At 45.4% G+C, this 6,178-nt stretch overlaps 1 pseudogene; it reads right to left on the bottom strand.

The window, feature by feature from the left end:
- Nucleotides 1–3,277: 3,277 nt before the first annotated feature.
- On the bottom strand, nucleotides 3,278–5,897 carry LOC118660995 (annotated as a pseudogene).
- Between the last annotated feature and the right edge of the window lie 281 nt (nucleotides 5,898–6,178).

Below are 6,178 nucleotides of genomic sequence, written 5' to 3'. Positions count from 1 at the left end.
AGGAACAGAGATGGTCAGACTGGCCTGGGAAGAGTCTGCTCCGGTCTCTATTGGATTGAACATGAACAAGGAAAATTGCTTCATTCAAATGCCTGATGCAGGCCAGGTGATGCAGGGACATGGCCTGTGTCTTCCCAACAAACAGGCACAGGCACAGCAACCTACTCCCCAGAGCGTTGGACAGACTTACCAGGTCCAGAGGAACATGGAGGGACAATGACAGATGCCACGTCTGACCGCAGAGCCAGCTGCAGCCGTGACAGTTCCTGCTGACCTCCTAACACCCACATGGAGATGTCCATGCACATCAGGGCTGGAGAGGGTCTCAGGCCGCTGGTTACAGAGTGCACAGACAGGGGCTGTTGGTGTCACTATAGTGGTCCTAGGTGCAACACAGACCCCAGGTGCATGTAACAGACCTGGGGGAACCTGACTCCCCTTAGGTGATGGAGGAGCACCTCCCAGGAGAGGCACGACCTTCTCCATAATAGTGAGGACTCTGAGGCCACAGGTGGATCCAGCACTGAAGTGAGGGTAACACCAGAGCACAGACGCTCATTCATGCTCCCATCTCACACCAGTGTTCGGCACCCTCACTTGGCAGGTCCTGCTCTGCCCTGGAGTCAGTTCAGGGAAGCAGTGGGAGCCAGTGGGGCGGGCACACCCCAGATGCTGGGATCACTGTTACAAGATGTGGACACTTGGGAAATCTCCAAAACTTCTTATGATTCTGTATTCAGTTACTGAAATGGTATCATGACCAGGATTCTAATCCAGGACACTCTCACCTGCATGAAGGCACTGCCTTCCCTGTAGGTCTCCAACCCAGAGCTCTCTATACAGCAGGAGGACATGCAAATAGGGCCCCCTCTGTTTGTAAAAACCAGCACAGCCCTGGCCCTGCAGCTCTGGGACAGGAGCCCAGCCCTGAGATCCCAAGGAGTTCCCATTCTCTGATCAGGACTGAATATAGAACACTCACCATGGGGTTTGGGTTCAGCTGGGTTTTCCTTGTGGCTCTTTTAAGAGGAAATTTATGAAGAAAAAGAGATACTTGGTATGTGAGTTGATATGAGTGATAGAAACTGTGGATGTGTGAGAGTTTCCTGATGAGGACATCTTTGTGTTTGCAGGTGTCCAGTGTGAGGTGCAGCTGGTGGAGTCTGGGGGAGGCTTGGTGCTGCCTGGAGGGTCTCTGAGACTCTCCTGTGCAGCCTCTGGATTCACCTTCAGTAGCTCCTGGATAACCTGGGTTGGTCAGGCTCCAGGGAAGGGGCTGGAGTGGGTCTCGCTCATTAATCCTGATGGAAGTAGCACATACTATGCAGACGCTGTGAAGGGCAGATTCACTATCTCCAGAGACAATGCCAAGAACATGCTGTATCTACAAATGAACAGCCTGAGATCTGAGGACATGGCCGTGTATTACTGTGCAAGAGACACAGTGAAGGGAAGTCAGTGTGAACCGAGACACAAACCTCCCTGCCAAGGGGCGTTCAGGGTCCCTGAACACAAGTACCATCCCAGCTGCAGGTGAAGTTGGAGGTTTGGGCTGGTTTCTGGTGTGGTTTCCTCTTCATGTCACAGTTTCCCTCAGGGAACCTCTGGATTCCTGATTCTGCACTTACCTCTGACGTCTCTGAGTGAGAAAAGTCTGTTGCAAAAAGGGACAACTTTCACACATGGGCAAACCTCAGAGACTCTTGTGCCTAAATAATAACCATCTAATCTTCTGTCCCAGGTCATGCTGCTGACTCAACAGTGTAGCTCAGCTTCTCATGGGTCAGGGTCCCAACAAGCCAGCAGCAGGACAGTAGTGTGCTGGACGGTGGGCACCAGAGAAGTGTGACCCCAAAACTAGAGAAGAAAGAACCTAGCTTATCATCATGCACATAGCACCAAGAATAGGTGACACCAGACAGAGGCAGAGTGACCCAAAGCAGCTTGGTACATATGTGCAGGCCAGCGACAAACAGACACACCAAGTGAACATGGACTGTTTATTCCATACATAACTGACATCTCTGTGAAGCACAGGCAAGGCCCTTCAGGAAATCAGATCTGCTTTGATGGAGCCAGTAAAAGAGACTGGCTTGCAGTTTTATTTGTCGAGGTGGTGGCCGAGGGAGAGGATTTCTCCTTCCAGGGGCTTGGGTGGTTTCAATCTCCCAATGACATCTAAAGACAAAGTCATGATTTTTCATCGTATTTCTCCTGATTGGCAGAGAGAAGAGGCAAGAATAAGCCATCAGTTGTCATCAGTCAAACAAAAATAAAATAAGAGTATGGCAACATATTTTACTTAACACCTCTACAAAAATGAGCAGAAAGATTAGATAAAGTGTCATTATGTATGCTCAAAAACTAGGTCTACAGAAAATGAGAAGAATAAACATGAGTAAGCAAGTGATGATAATGATGGTGGCGGCGGTGATGGTGCTGGTGCTGGTGATGATAGACTTGGACAGAGATCGTGGTCTAAAGTCTTGGTGGAAACATGTACTTTATCCAAGGTCATCAGTTTTTACTTTATTTTTGTTTATTTTTTAATATACATTTTTTATTTATTTCCGAGAGGAATGGGAAGAGAGAAAGATAGAAACATCAATGATGAAAGAGAATAATTGATCGGCTGCCTCCTGCATGCCCCACACTGGGTAGTGAGCCTGCAATCCAGGCATGTGCCTTTGACCAGAATCAAACCTGGGACCCTTAAGTCCATAAGCTGATGCTCTTTCCACTGAGCCAACTGGATAGGGCCAATGTCATCAGTTTTTAGAAGGCCTTGTGTCAGCTTAGAGTTGGATCTTTGGGGGTTGAATTTTCCAATGACATCTAAAGAGGAGGCATCTGTGTTCTCTTTAGCTAAAGTCTCTATAAAAAGTCATTGTGTAGAAAACCACCAGAAAATGAGAAGAATGATTAAAAGTAAGCAAACTGGGGGGGTGGGGAGTGAGTGGGGGGAAGTAATCATCCAAGAACATTATATACATATATGTATGGCCCATGGCCACAAACACTGGGACAGTGAAGGCCTGGGGCAGGGCGGGAGCGTGGAGTGGGGGAAGCAAATGGTGATGATGGTGATGATTAAGATAATGATGATGATGATGATGATGATGATTAAGATGATGGTTATGGTGGACTAAGAGAGAGGTCTTGGTCCAAAGAAATTATGTCACAAATACAAACACACCGTCACCATGGCTCCTCCAGTGAGAGGTGTCCACTCTTCCCTGCAACTATTGAGAGATTTCATAAATGGGACCCTAATGAATTATGCAGCTTGGGTGACCCAGGGGGAGACCATGTCAATAATGACCCCAAACGTATCCAAGTGCAGATCCTCTGGACCTGCGGAGGTGATACCTTCTAGGACAGAGACACTGTGAGAATGTGCATGTAGGAAACAGGGATCCACTTCGCACCAGTTTTCAGTGATACATTCCTTATTCTTCCTCCGGTTGTGAGGGTTGGTTCACCATGGTGTGTTCATTACTGGTGATTTTCAAAGGCATCTCAGTTATATTTTGACATCTATTTTATTTTTATTTTTTAATTGTTCAAATGTTATTTTGCTGCACAGTATGAGAAATGGACTTTTAAAACAACTGAATTATATTGAAAATGAACAGCAAATAAATGAGACCCATGTTAAGTAAAAGTTCAGCTAAATTTCTCATTAAGGATATAAGAAGCACACATAAATTTGGATTCCACAGTCTTCTTTAAGAAGTCGAAGTCCTTCAAACAACATTGCTATGAACTGGTCCAGAGTATAACAGCAGATAGGAAAGCCTAACAAGGGGGATGATCTATAGCTGGATTTGTAAACAAGGATCTGAAGTCCTGCCAAGAAGAAGTGAATGTTCTATCAGAAGCACAGCATGACTTGCAAGCGAGTCACGCTGGGTCAAGATTGCACACAATCTTGAGTTCCAGGAAATTTACCTCCCTGAGAAAGACTAAGATTAAATAGTCGTGGGTGTAGAGCAGAAAGGGAGGGCACAGCTGCAAGTTGTCTTCAATACGCTATTGTAATAATATAGAACAAAACAAGATTTTGTTGATTAACTGCTGACGCACTAACCTTGTACCAAACCCCAATAAAAGCGATAGTGAGAGTGCAGAGTTTGATACATGCCTGCGTGAGCTGTAGCCCTCTGTCCGGCATTAATCATCCTGTGTGCTCAACTTACCTCTGCATCTTCGGTTCATTAAACATACCTCAACAGTGATCAGGACACCTTTCCTTGGTGCTGCTTTGATGATGTTATCCACATGCAGAATCACCTCTGCTGCTTCAGCTGCATTCAGTAGAACCAACACTTCACTTGGAAACTTCCTGTGATGCCCAGCACTGCCATCACCAATAGAACCTTCCTTCATATCCAGTCCAGTAGTTGTATTGCCTTCATGATGGGCAGCTCAGAGCTGTGCTACCAGATCTGCACTGTCATAGATGGCATTGTCAGGTGTAACAATAAGCAATATTCTCAGTGCTTGAGCTAAGAATCCATTTCAACAGCTTCTTTACCTGGTGTTTATTGGCAGCTGAGCCATCAGCAGCTCAGAACAGCCTCCTCCATAAACTGTTCTAGAAGCCTTCACAGTGTGTGCAAGAACACAAAGGGCATCATGCAAAGATCTTTCTGCTTCATCTAAAATGTGCTGAGTGGCACCATGAAGAACAATAGTGTAAGCTTCACCAAGAGCTACCCCAGAAACATGAATGAGGTGGCTTCTCCAATCATGACTTCCTCAATGAGCTTGCAACTTCCAAGCTTCACTAGTTCTGGGTGGTCAAAGGAAGACGCAATTTCACCACCTGTGACAAGAGCCAGGTGTTCTCCATGTTCAATAGCCATACCCCAGCCTCACCAAAAGCCAGCTCAGGATAATTAGAAATGTATTGCCTGTTAATAAAGCAATTTATCCCATGCTTAAGCATACCTTCAACTTCCTCCTTCATTTGTTTTCATTTTCCACTTGTTTTATTTTAGCAGTCTTTGCTGTAGAATCAACCCTTACACGGGAACCAAATATCTTCATTTTGTTTGTATTCATACCAGTATTTGCAATAAGAATTTTAGCATTTTCAATTCCTTTTGGTTGATTAAGTCTAATGTTTCATCCAACAGAAAGCCTTTATCTAAATAGGAATCCACCAGACTTCCTCCTAGCTTCTTGATGACATGAATTGCCTCCAGATTACCAGAGCCCTTCAATTAGAGAACAGCTTCCAGCCGTGGGCAAACTATGGCCGGTGGGCCGGATCCGGCCCATTTGAAATGAATACAACTAAAAAAAAAAAGACAGTACCCTTTTATGTAATGATGTTTACTTTGAATTTATATTAGTTCACACAAACACTCCATCCATGCTTTTGTTACGCCCTCCGGTCCAGTTTAAGAACCCATTGTGGCCCTCAAGTCAAAAAGTTTGCCCACCCCTGTTCTAGACTCTAGAATTTAGAGCTAACTTTGTAGAGTGATCTTTGTGATGAGGAAGAAGTTTGAAGGATAATGCTGTTGCTGCAATGTTCACTAAATCTTGGCAGGATTTATGTTCATCAGAACCATGATCAACTGCTGAATTGAACAGAGCCTGTCTTGCTGCCTTTATGGATTCTCTCCAACCCGCAATGATGGTCTGAAGATGAGTCTTTTTTGAAATTAAACATTCTTCTTCCCTTAGTCATCCTGCTGCTAAAACAGTAACAGAGGTAGTGCCATCTCCAACGTCATCATCATGGACCCTTGACATATCAACTAACACTTTAGATGCTGAATTATCAACACCAATGCTTTTAGAATACTTGCACCAACACTGGCCACCATAAGAGAGGCATCTCATTCACTGCTTCCCAGAATTGTGTCCATACCCTTGGGTCCCAAGGCGCTCTAGACCAAGACTCTAATTGGGATGGACCAATAAAGGAAGAGAGATGAGCTGTTTCTGCTGTCTTCATCAGCATCAGCCTGGAAGATGTTGACAAGTGCCAGGAAAAGGGATGCTGTGGTTTTGAAGAGGTGGCCACTCACACTTCTCTCTCTCAGCTCAAGGCCTGAATCCCAGGGGAGAAAAGACAGATGTGAGGCCACATGCTCTGCGCAGTGGTTGGGGAGTTGGCCACTCACATTGGAAGGTCTGACCTCTATTTTCTTATGTAACCACA

The sequence above is a fragment of the Myotis myotis genome, unplaced genomic scaffold, assembly GCF_014108235.1.
Source record: "Myotis myotis isolate mMyoMyo1 unplaced genomic scaffold, mMyoMyo1.p scaffold_m19_p_76, whole genome shotgun sequence".
NCBI classification, from domain to species: domain Eukaryota; kingdom Metazoa; phylum Chordata; class Mammalia; order Chiroptera; family Vespertilionidae; genus Myotis; species Myotis myotis.
This window is presented reverse-complemented; position numbering and strand designations above follow the sequence as displayed.